This window comes from Procambarus clarkii, chromosome 5, assembly GCF_040958095.1.
Source record: "Procambarus clarkii isolate CNS0578487 chromosome 5, FALCON_Pclarkii_2.0, whole genome shotgun sequence".
Classification (NCBI taxonomy): domain Eukaryota; kingdom Metazoa; phylum Arthropoda; class Malacostraca; order Decapoda; family Cambaridae; genus Procambarus; species Procambarus clarkii.
The window spans coordinates 44099452-44112361 of NC_091154.1; the positions used below are offsets into that span (position 1 = coordinate 44099452).

A 12910-nucleotide genomic window follows, 5' to 3' on the forward strand; every position below is an offset into this window, starting at 1 on the left:
GTGTTGGGAATTTCATTGAGAGTCCATTGATACCAAAATTAACGCTGTAGGACAAGTGTGGAGGTGATAACAATCCCAAGAGTAAAAACATTTTGTTGCTGTTGGGCGCTCACGGCGAGTCATCTTCGTAGTTATTTATTTGGTGCTGGTATCCCTATACATTTCGTGACTTTTTTTACTGATGTTCTTCTAGAGAATTTTATTGCGAACACGTTGGTACCAAAATGAAATACGTAGCTCGAGAACTAAGGTCATGAGAGTAAAAAGAGTATACACATTTTTGTTTTTACGCTTACGCGGCAAAACGCCGTGAGCACTTACGGTTGTTTCCCTGACCTTCGCGGAGAACGCGAAAGTGTTAATGACCATTTGAATAGCAAAGTTTTAGGTCTTGAGGGGTTTGTGAAAGACTTACGCAAGGACAAGAATCAATTGGAAACAAATTGCATAGCCATGGAAGAGGAAAATAAACTCTAACACTTTCGCCCACCCGGCTAAGGTTAAAAAAAAGCGGTATGTGCGCGCGGCATTTTTGTCGCTTAAGCGTCAGAACAAAAATGTGTGTACTCTTTTTACTCTCCTGACCTTAGTTCTCGAGCTACGTATTTCATTTTGGTACCAATGTGTTCGCAATAAAATTCTCTAGAAGAACATTAGTAAAAAAGGTCACGAAAGGTATAGGGATACCAGCACCAAATAAATAACTACGTAGATGACTCGCCGTGAGCGCCCAACAGCAACAAAATGTTTTTACTCTTGGGATTGTTATCACCTCCACACTTGTCCTACAGCGTTAATTTTGGTATCAATGGACTCGCAATGAAATTCCCAACACGGTGATATGAATATAAAAGTAGAATAATGGTTGCGGCCCACCCGCAAGAGTGTGGGAAGTGGCGGAACTGTTACCCGGTATCGGTGACGCGACGACACATGTGCGATATGGCGCTTTGAAAGTTTATACTTATTTCACTGTCCTGACATTATTATTCTATGTACGTCATTAATTTTTGTGCCAATGTGTTCGCAATAGAATGTTCTATGAGCCCGTAGGTAAAAAAGATCAACAAATCGTAAGATAGAATAGCGCCAAATATAAAACAACGCTGGAACATATCAGTGAGCGTCAAACACACACGAAATGTTTTTACTGTTGTTATGTTTGTCAAGTTTATACTTTTTGCACACAGTTATTTTTGGTTGTACATAGATCGGGATAAAATTCCCTAAACAGACATATGCATATAATACATGATATGGGGGAAGCATTACCAGTATAAACGGCTAAAGTCACCCACCTGCAACCCGTTTGGGACACTCATGCAGACACACGCTACACCCAAAAAAAAATCTATGAAGGTTCGAGTCTACTTACGGCAGTTAATGTGATACAGTGTTCATTCTGGTATCAAAATACTCGTTTCAGTTTGTAGTTCATGCGATTTTCAGAATCAACTGAATCGCTGGAGGTTCAACATTTGAGTCAGAGTCAGAGTCATCTGACAAAACCGTCTCGTCAAATGGCAGTGTGCCAGACATCTCGGGTTCTGATTCGGTTGCTGCTTCAGCTTGAGGTGTTGAAGTGAACAAAGGCCGCCTCACACCAGATGGTCCAGGAGTTTGCATGGCGTCAGCATAGGCAGGACCTGTGTCATCATTTATGTCTGGAGCGTGCCGCAAGTGTTGAGATACTGTTGCTGTTTGAGGCCAATCTTCCGGGTCCCAGCGCAATAGGGCCCAAATTGCCACCTCGTGGAACTGTAGCAATGTTAGCTTTTTTTGATCAGTTGTGTTGTATTTGTACAAAACAAAGGCATTATGCAATGCCATTTGCAGGAAATAAACGTTATCTTTTTGGTCCACTTGTGAGTTTTCCTGGTAAAATGGTAATACCATTTGATCGAAGTGGTTCACACTTTTCATGAACTTATTGTACCATGCAGCCTAGTGGTGAGAAAGAGAACCTCATGGCGCGCAGTTTGAAACAAACCCAAAGTAAATCGGATTAAAATTGAATTTTATACAAATATTTTTTTTGAGGACATCATTTTATGTCCACATTGCGGAAGCGGTTAGGCAAACAGGACTCCAGGTTATGTCCTGATCCGCATAAAGTGTTAAAATTGCTTTGGAAGAAATTAAAGCAAACTTAAACGTAAATGACTACAATAGGTTAGGTAAGGAAAATCAACAGGAAAAACATCTTTTGTCAGTTCAGATGAAGGAAGTTACACAGGGAATAGAACAGTGCAAGAAGGATATGCAACTCACCTATGCACAAGTGGCCAAGGAGAAGAAAGAAATAGAAAAAGCAGTAAAGGAAGCCAAACACTGCAGCAACCAGAATAAAACAAACGTTAGACTGGAAGTCAGAAAGGAACTGGCATCAAATTCTAAATTAGTGCAAAACAGAGTTGATCGAAGTAAGTCTCTGATAATTTTTGGTTGCAAAGAAAAGGAGATAACATCTAGGTCAGAAAAAGCTGTAGAAGAAGAGAAAGTAGTAGATGAAATTGTTAGCCTCGTGGAAGGTCTTACTACCATAGAGAACGTCTGCGACTACAGGAGAATTGGCAAGTACGTAAAAGGGAAAGATCGACCTTTGAGGATCACCCTAAATGGTGCCAAACAGATGGAAGAAGTACTAAGAAATGCTAGAAAATTACAAAGTGATGAGGAAGGGAAAGTATGATTGTTAAGACGAGATCTTTCTAAAGAAGACGGAGAGAAGCTAAAACTGAACCTCGTCGAGGCAAAACGTCTAAATGAGAGCAGGAATTAACCCTCAAACTGCTAGGGGCCCAAATGGAATTCACACCCACAGGCGCAACAAAAAAAAAAAAATCCAAAAAATTCTTTCGTCTGATAGAAGTGTTCATTTTTGTTCCCTGATCACGGAAAAAATAACAAAAAAATCGTAGGTGGCATATTTTAGCCGCAATAGGGTAGGGAAGTGTGGCAAAAAAGGGGCGTTGGCAGAGCCTTCGCCAGACGAGGTCTACTCCGCCCGAGCTGTCAGACGGCAGTTGCCACAAATATATTATTACCTAATTATTTCAATGTCTCTGATTTTTTCTTAGTTTTTTTGCAGTAATATTATTCCATACAGTGAATTGTGGTATATTTATATTATAAAATGTGTGAACCATCACTGTACTCAAAATTATGGTGTGTATATTAGTGATTCAATTATTATGTTCATAAAACAATAAACAAATAGTTTTGCTGTTGTTACACTATATACACAGGTTATATATAAGTATTTGCATGTTTTGTTCACCATAATGAACTACTAAGTTGGTCTTGTGAGTCAAAAAGCAACGAGGAGTGACCGCCAAACACCAGCGAGCCACTCACTGCCACTCCCTCCCTCAACACCACCTCACTCACCCTCATTCACCTCACACAATACTCTTTCTGTATTTATTCACTATACACAGACGTTATATATACGTATTTACATGTTTTGTTCACCATAACTGTACATCTAAGCTTGTATGGTGAGTAAAGGCCATAAGACGTAGCTACTCACACAGTCAGCTGATCGGCGGCCGCCCTCAAGGCCAGAAGCACTAATATTTGTCCTTCAACAATATTGTTTGTGGTGTTATTACGCTATATACACACATTATATATAAGTATCTACCTGTTTTATTCACCATACCTGAACAAATAAGCTGGTATGGTGCCCAAAGACCATAGTGGCCATCAGTAAACAACATGCCAAGTCGTGCAGACGACGCTCCTCCCTCACCAAAATGGCGGCTCCCAACCTACTCCTCTCGCTATTATCTCACACTATACACATGTTATATATAAGTATCTACATTTGTGTTCACCATATCGAACCACTAAGCTGGTATGGTGAGTGCAGTCAATAAATGGTGGCCACACACAGTCAGAAAACAGCGCCACAACCCTCCCTCCCACAGCCTTACTCCTCCCTCCATGGAGCACAGCGCTAAATATCACCACAATCCTGCTATTATCAGAATCCTGGTCAGTTTTATCACAGTCAGGGGGCTTCAGTAATATTATCACTGCTAAATAATAGCAGTATCATTTATATTATGGTATTTGTAGGTGATGCTGTGGTCACAAGCTGAACAGCGGTGCTGTGAGCTCGTGCTGCGTGCGCCAGCCTTGGTGGCTTGCTCAATACTGATGCTGTAACACCCAAGAATGTTGGCCTGGATTTTTTTTCTAGGTGGCATCTGGCAACTATCGGTCGTGGCTGTACTATTGCTGCCCCTATCCCAGGCGGGGCGTTTAAATTATAGCGCTAGACACGAAATCATATATAAATGATGTGCGCGGTTTCGGTTTTGTCACTGATATCATTTATATATGATATGCGCGGTTTGAGGGTTAAGAAGAAATCAATTCTTTATTCTATGTTACGACCCTGGGTTCCTCAAGTGGAAACCAGAGGTCAAAAATGGAACTAAATAAGCTACGTTAGATTAGCAAGACGCAAGTCGATGTGTGTCTGTTCGTATCTTCCCTGCCAAACATAGGACGAATCTTGTTGCTCACAAGCATTCAAACTCTTGAGCTTGTTGTGGATTAAGTATAACATTGTTATAAGATTAACTACCCTGAGAACGAGGAAAGTAACAATATGTTGCATAGGGGAAGATTTTTAATGTGTTTAGCTGCACGATCAATTAGGCTTCTCCCGGCACCACCACAATGCGGGAGGCCTGAGCTGGTTACTGGAAGCTTCTTCTCTGGCTGGTGTTCGTGGTGTCGAGACCTACTCTGTGGCTGCACCTCTCCTCTCCTACCTTCTTCTCTTATTTCCCTTACCTTAAGTTCCTGTACCATTAAGTTAAGTACGGTGTGTTTTAAGTGTGCCTACTCTGGTAGTAAAGATTGGTGAGACCTGGGGGTAGTATTTGCCAGAGTTTGGGTACCCCTAAGTGTTGTATTTTTGTATTAGGGTACCACGTGGTCTCACTACCCTAAGCTGCAACCAGCTTCAGTGCTTATCCAGTAGTACTTTACCCTAGCTTGTTATTAGTGTAAACCTTGTATCCTGCCTATGTGGACCAAGGCTTTTAACGTAAGATAGTGTGGTAAAGTAATTATTATTATTGTTATTGGTGTGAGTGTATATGGGGGGTTGTTAAGGGGTTAATAAATAAGTAGTAACGGAGTATCCCTTCTTCCTGTGTGGGAGTGCTAGGATCAACCTCTAGTCTGACATGGTCTAGTAGCAAGTTATTATTACTGTGGATAGTTTATTTTGGGGGCTGGGCCTTTTAGTTCTCCCATATTTGATAACTCTGAATGCTACCTACTGCCCCTACACCCATGTTATAATAGATCCCCCATAGTACAGACACTCCATTATTTAACATTCTACAAAGTGATGGGGTAAGCAGACCAGTAAAATAGTACAAAAAGGCAAATGAAGAAAATCTCTAGAGAAAGGGGTAGTGAAAAATAAGGAGGGGGGAACATGTTCCTGAAAATTGCATACATCAACATAAATGGAGTGAGATCAAAGATACTGGAGTTAAATGATGTAATACAGCTGCAGACATCAGACATTGTTGCACTCACGGAGACAAAACTTGAAGATGATATTTTAAATGAGGTCATATTCCCAAGCACCTACTCAGTCTGGAGATGGGACAGAAAAGTTAGGAAAGGCAGTGGCGTTGCTGTGCTGGTGAAAGAACACCTAAAGGTAACTGATATAATGATTGCCAATCCATCAGAAGTTGACATAATACCACTAGAGATCTGCAATCAGGATGAAAAACCAACGATCATAAATGCATATAGTCCACCGCCATGTTGTAACGAGGGGTGGGGAAAATAGCTATCTTTAGTCCATTATCCCGCCCCCAGTTAATTATTCTAGAGTTCCCCCGAGTTCCTACTGGCACCTCTCTAGTTCAACCCTTGTAACCTAGGTACAGAGCACCACTTGGTTTCCGAACTTTAGTTATACGAAACTTCCAGTTTCCCAAATGGGGTTGGGGAGTCATGCTACCCAAACAAAGTTCGGGTAGGAAGGGGTCCGCCAAGCGTCACGCCGGCCTGTGGTGGTGGGTGGGCGATGGTCCAGTTTGCCCACTGTGACTTCACAGATTCACGGCCTATTATTCCTATTATTTTGAATTGTCATAAGGCTGGAATGTTCATTCTGTGCTTTTGTTTCACTTATCTGCACAATTAAGAGATATCTGTGCACCATGTTGGCTCCAAATGCACGCATTGCGTCAGTGATGGCTGACTGGTGGGTGGATGGATGGGAGTGCTTTGGTGGGAGGCAGTATGAGAGAGGGGGGAGAATCAGTGAGAGAAGGGGAGAATTAGTCAGAAAGAGAGGAAGAGATGCTAGGAGGGAGGGGGAGGTATGGAGAGATGCTAGGAGGTAGGCAGGAAGGGAGGGAAGTAGTGAGAATTAGGGAGGGAGGGAAAGGCAGGCAGGCAGGCTGGCTAGCTGGCTGGCTGGCTGACTGGCTGGCTGGCTGACTGGCTGGCAGGCTGGCAGGCTGGCTGGCTGGCTGGCTGGCTGGCTGGCTGGCTGGCTGGCTGGCTGGCTGGCTGGCTGGCTGGCAGGCAGGCAGGCAGGCAGGCAGGCAGGCAGGCAGGCAGGCAGGCAGGCAGGCAGGCAGCCAGCCAGCCAGGCAGGCAGGCAGGCAGGCAAGCAGGCAGGCAGGTTCGCAGGCTGGCAAGCAGACAGATTGGGAAGGAGGCAGGCAGGAAGGGATGTATGGATGTTGAGGTGAACCACGTGACCTTTGAGAGAGAGAGTGTGTGTGTGTGTATGGGTTGGAGGGGGGTGTCGGTGGTGGGGGAGGGACCGGCTGACTCCGTAAGCCTAACCATACTCGACAAACCTGTGACCCAGATTTGTTTCTTAAATGTACATCATCGTATACTTTTGGCAGGCTGGCTGGCTGGCAGGCAGGCAGGCAGGCAGGCAGGCAGGCAGGCAGGCAGGCAGGCAGGCAGGCAGGCAGGCAGGCAGGCAGGCAGGCAGGCTGGATGGCAGGCAGAGAGGGAGGCAGACTGGATATGGCAGGCAGAGAGGGAGGCAGGCAGAGAGGGAGGCAGGCTGGATGGCAGGCAGGCTGGATGGCAGGCAGAGGGAGGCAGGCTGGATGGCAGGAAGGCTAGATGGCAGGCTGGGTGGCAGGCAGGCTGGATGGCAGGCAGAGAGGGAGGCAGGCTGGATGGCAGGCAGGCTGGATGGCAGGCAGGCTGGCAGGATGTTCCTGCAGGCTGGCTGGAAACATCCAGAGGATGTTTGCCAGACGTCTTTACCCTTAAATTGCGCATCGCATCATATGATGCTTTGACCGACTTGCAGTAAATTGCGCATCGCATCATATGATGCTTTGGAGTACTGTACTACGCAAGATTTAAACGGCCCACGGATACACTGGGTTCACCATACCTTCATCGGGGCTCTTGTAAACAGACGCCATTTAAAAAAAAATCGTGGGCCAAATTCCCAGGTGTTAGGGGCCTCAGTATTTAGTAAGCTACCAAGCCTGACGCACGCAGCATGAGCTCACAGCTCTGCTGTTCAGCTTGTGACCACAGCATCGCCTAAAAATGCCATAATATACTTGTTCATGCTATTATGTAGCGATGATATTATTACAGAAGACCCCTGACTGATAAAACTGACCAGGGTTCTGATAATAGCAGGATTGTGGTGATATTTAGCACTGTGCTCCATGGAGGGAGGAGTAATGCTGTGGGAGTGGAGGGTAGTGGCGTTGTCTTCTGACTGTGTGTGGCCACCTTTTATTGACTGCACTCACCATACCAGCTTAGTGGTTCGCTATGGTGAACACAAATGTAGATACTTATATATAACGTGTGTATAGAGGGTATAAACAGCAAGAGTAGTAGGTTGGGAGCCGCCATTTTGGTGAGGGCGGTGGCGTCGTCTGCACGACTTATCATGTTGTTTACTGGTGACCACGATGGTCTTTGGGCACCATACCAGTTTACTTGTACAAGTATGGTGAATAAAACAGGTATATATTTATATATAATGTGTGTATATAGCGTAATAACACCACAAACAGTATTGTTGGAGGAGAAATATTAGTGCATCTGGCCTTAAGGGCGACAGCCATCAGCTGACTGTGTGAGTTCCTACGTCTTTGTGCCTTTACTCACCATACAAGCTTAGATGTACAGTTATGGTGAACAAAACATGTAAATACTTATATATAACGTCTGTATATAAAAGCAAAAACAGTATGGTGGGAGAAGAATGGTGGCAAGTCAGGTGAGGTGAGGGAGGGAGTTGCAGCCAATGGCAGGCTGCCACTGGCTGCCACTGCCACTCGGCATACCAACTTAGTGGTTCGTTATGGTGAACACGAATGTAGATACTTATATATAGCGTCAGTATATAGTGAATAAAAGCAAAAACAGTATTGTGGGAGGAGAATGTGGGTGAGTCAGGTGACTTGAGGGAGGGAGGAAGTAGCAGCCAGTGGTGGGCTGCCACTGGCACTGCTGCTCAGCATGCCAACTTAGTGGTTCGTTATGGTGAACACGAATGTAGATACTTATATATAACGTCTGTATATAGTGAATAAAAGCAAAAACAGTATGGTGGGAGGAGAATGTAGGCGAGTGAGGTGTTGAGGGAGGGAGTGAGTGGCTGCCTGGTGTGTGGCGGTCACTCCTTGTTACTTTTTGACTCATAATAGCAGCTTAGTCGTTCGTTATGGTGAACAAAACATGCAGATACTTATAAATGCCTGTGTATATAGTGTAATAACCGACAAAGTATTTGTTCACTGTTTGATGAACATAATTGAATCAACAATATGCACACCATATTTTTTAGTACAACATTGATTCACTCATTTTATTATATAAATATATCAAACTACACACTATTGAATAATATTACAGCAAAAAACTATGAAAAATCAATCAGAGACTTGAAATAATTAGGTAATTATCTCATTGTGGCAACTCCGGCCTGACAGCCGGCGAGCAACAGACCGCCTGGGACGCATGCTGAGTCAGCGCCTATAATTTGCCAGACTTCCCCGCCCTATAGCGGGCAATATATGCCACTTATGATTTTTTTATTATTTTTCCCGTGATCAGTGAACACAAATTAACAGGTTAGGAAGAAAAAATATATATTTTTTTTTTTCAAAATGACATGCGCCTGTGGGGATGACAGGATATTAAACCCCGAGCATGTTAAGGGTTAAGCGTTGCTGCGGGGAGTGTCGCCAGGCTTTTGGACATTATATGCATATACACCTGCAGGGAATTTAATTGGGAACACAATGATACCAAAACAAACGACGTAGCACGAGAATTAAGGTGAGAAAACTGAAACGAGGGTACACATTTTACTGATTTTGTGTGCTCACGGGTAACTTTTCCGACTTTAGGTTTTGCTGTGGGAGTCTCGCCAGGCTTTTGGACATTATATGCATATACACCTGCAGGGAATTTTAATTGTGAACACAATGATGCCAAAATGAATGACGTAGCACGAGAATTAAGGTGAGAAAACTGAAACGAGTATACACATTTAGGCGTCGCCGCACGCTCGCTGGCACCGTCCACCCCATGACGTCAAAGTCTGCGGCGCTGATGCGCCGCTTGCGGTAGTGTTAAGAAGCACATCAACAAACTAGAAAAGGTGCAAAGACATGCCACTAAGTGGCTCTCAGAATTGAAGTTCAAGAGCTATGAGGAGAGGTTAGCGGCATTAAATATGCAAAAACTAGAAGATAGAAGAAAAAGAGGCGATACGATCACTACGTACAAAATAGTAACAGGAATTGATAAAATTAATAGGGAAGAATTCCTGAGACCTGAAACTTCAAGAACAAGAGGTCATAGATTTAAACTAACTAAACTAAGCTGCTGGAGAAAAATTCACTTTTGTAAACAGAGTGGTAAACGTTTGGAACAAGTTAGGTGAGAAGGTGGTAGAGGCCAAAACAGTCAGTACTGTAATTTCAAAGCGTTATTTATTTATTTATTTATGCATATACAAGAATGTACATTGGGAATGTGAGGATACATAATATGGTAATTACAGTCTTGTAAAGCCACTAGTACGCGCAGCGTTTCGGGCAGGTCCTTAATCTAAGAAAATTTTAAGGAGGTAAATACTTGCAAAATTTATAGACAAAAAAATGATAAGTTACATGGAATGAAAAAAAGAAGATGAGAGAAAATTGTAGGTACAGTAAATTAAAGCACATAGGTAGCTAAGATTGATTGCAATGACAGCTTGAATGGTAGTTGACAAAAATTGGTAGGCACAATACAGCAGAAACAATATAAGATTGATTGCAGTGACAGCTTGAATGGTAGTTGACAAAAATTGGTAGTCACAATACAGCATATGGCTAGCACATAAAAGAAGACAGCAATGAACACAATGATAAGGTTGTTTGATACTACATAAAAATTAGGAGATTGGGTAACACTAGGTACAGAGCAAATTTAAAGCTCAGTGTAGGAAACTAAGAAGATGAAATTAGGTACTTTTTGGTTTTGCTTTTAAATAAGGCAAAAGTTTTACAGTTTTTCAATTCACTAGGGAGTGAGTTCCATAGACTAGGTCCCTTAATTTGCATAGAGTGTTTACACAGATTAAGTTTGACCCTGGGGATATCAAAGAGATATTTATTTCTGGTATGGTGATAATGGGTCTTATTACATCTGTCCAGGGAGAGTTTCAGAGCATGGTTTGCATTTAAGAACAGGGTTTTGTAAATGTAGTTGACACAAGAGAATGTGTGGAGGGAGTTAATATTTAGCAAGTTTAGGGATTTAAACAAGGGAGCTGAGTGTTGTCTGAAAGCAGAGTTAGTTATTATTCTGATAGCAGATTTTTGCTGTGTGATGATGGGCTTAAGGTGGTTTGCAGTGGTAGACCCCCATGCACAGATACCATAATTAAGATAGGGGTAGATTAGTGCATAATATAGTTAGAGGAGAGCAGAGTTAGGAACATAATATCTGATTTTGGAGAGTATACCAACTGTTTTAGAGACTTTCTTAGTTATGTGTTGAATGTGGGTGCTGAAGTTGAGTCTCTTGTCTAGGAATAGGCCAAGAAACTTGCCATCATTTTTATTACTGATGTTAATGTTGTCTATCTGTAGCTGAATTGCATTTGATGATTTGCTTCCAAATAAGATGTAAGTCTTTTTGATGTTTAATGTTAGTTTGTTCGTTGACATCCATAAGTGGACTTTTTTTAATTCATTATTCACAACATTATTTAGTGTATGTGGGTTGAGGTCTGAATAGATAAGGGTAGTATCGTCAGCAAACAATATAGGTTTGAGAATATTAGAGACATTAGGCAGATCGTTTATATATATAAGAAATAGAAGAGGTCCTAAGATACTGCCCTGTGGCACTCCAACGATAATTGGTAGAGTGGAAGAAGTTGTATCATTGATGGTTACATATTGGTGTCTGTCACTAAGATAGGATTGGATGTAGTCAAGGGCAAGGCCTCGGATTCCATAATGCTGGAGTTTAAGTAAGAGGTAGTTGTGATTAACAGTATCAAAGGCTTTTCTTAGGTCAATGAAGAGTCCAATCGGAAACTCATTTTTGTCAAGGACTGAGTAGATAACGTCAAGGAGACTAATGATTGCATCGTTGGTGCTCTTTTGGGACCGGAAGCCAAACTGGCAGGGGGTGAGTATGTCGAATTTTACGAGGTAGGAATAGAGCTGTTTGTAAATAATTTTTTCAAATATTTTTGCTAGAATGGGTAGATTTGATATTGGTCTATAATTGTTTATGTCCACCGGATTGCCTCCTTTATGGACTGACGTTACTCTTGCTTTCTGGGGGGAGCCCCGTCGGCTCCCCGGAGCTTTACCGGCTGATATGCTAATGTCAGACTTTGGCATCAGTCATGTGTATGGAGTTCTAGGGCCTACCGGGGACCACGAGCCAGAACCTGGCCCCCTCAGAGAGGCAAGGGGAGCAATGGCCTATAGAAACCCCCGTGTGGTTGGAAGCATTCTATGTCTGCCATCGACCGGGTCAAGCATCCAGAAAGGTAAGCATTCCAAAACAAACCCCTATTCTGGTGAAAATTGCTACCTAAGCCGAACTAGTGAATAGAACTCTTCAACAGAAAACACGGAAACTAGTATGACGTCATACGTCACCGCGCCGCTGTCTGCGCAGCTCCCCCCTCCCCGGGAGGGGGAAGGGGGAGCCCCAGACCTCCCACGCCGGCTATCCACCCATCAGTTCTTCGGCTGATGCTATAGGCAATGGTTATGTGCTCCGGCTCCAGTGGTTGTTTCAGCACTGTACCTAGAGTGTGGTGTCTGTTTTCTAGGTGGTGCGTGAGCCGGGTGTGATTCTTCAGTACTCGGGCTGCATGCGCCTAGGGTTCCCTTCCCTAGGTGCCCTGTAAGTACTGCCCTTGGGGCTTGGGGCCACCTTCCACAAGTTCCTTGGGTCCTGCCCCTGCTTGGCCGTTTACCGCTTGGTTTTCGGCCGCTCTTTGTGTGCTCGGGTGTTCTGTCTCCCTTGTTCGCCTTAGAGTAAGGGGCAGTGTTTGCACTGGTGGGGCGCGGGGTACTGTGCAGCTTGTCTTTACCAATCATAGCGGCCGGCTCTGTTCCGCTTGGGTACGCTGTCCTCTTGCGGGGTTTTCTTTTTCTTTTGTTTATATACCTGGTGGGGGGGTCTGCCTTCGTTCTTGCCCCTTGTGTCCCTTGTGTTCTGAGTATTTCTGGTGGTACCCCCTGCTAGGTCCCCGTGAGTGTACACGTCCCGGGGGTTCAGCTCTTAGAAAGTTGTTTGGTAGCTTGGGTGCCGGTTAGCAGTACCCTGCCTGGGATTACCTGAGCGCGAGTCCTCTTAAAGTAAACGCTCGGGACCCTGGGAAACCCCTGGGGGCGCG

General features: G+C 43.8%; 1 protein-coding gene across 1 annotated transcript in view; it reads left to right on the forward strand.

Annotated features, from left to right (window-relative positions):
- The window catches only part of LOC123763767 (uncharacterized), a 199531-nt gene that overhangs the window by 25065 nt on the left and 161556 nt on the right, over positions 1-12910 (forward strand). The gene's annotated exons all lie outside the window — the stretch shown is intronic.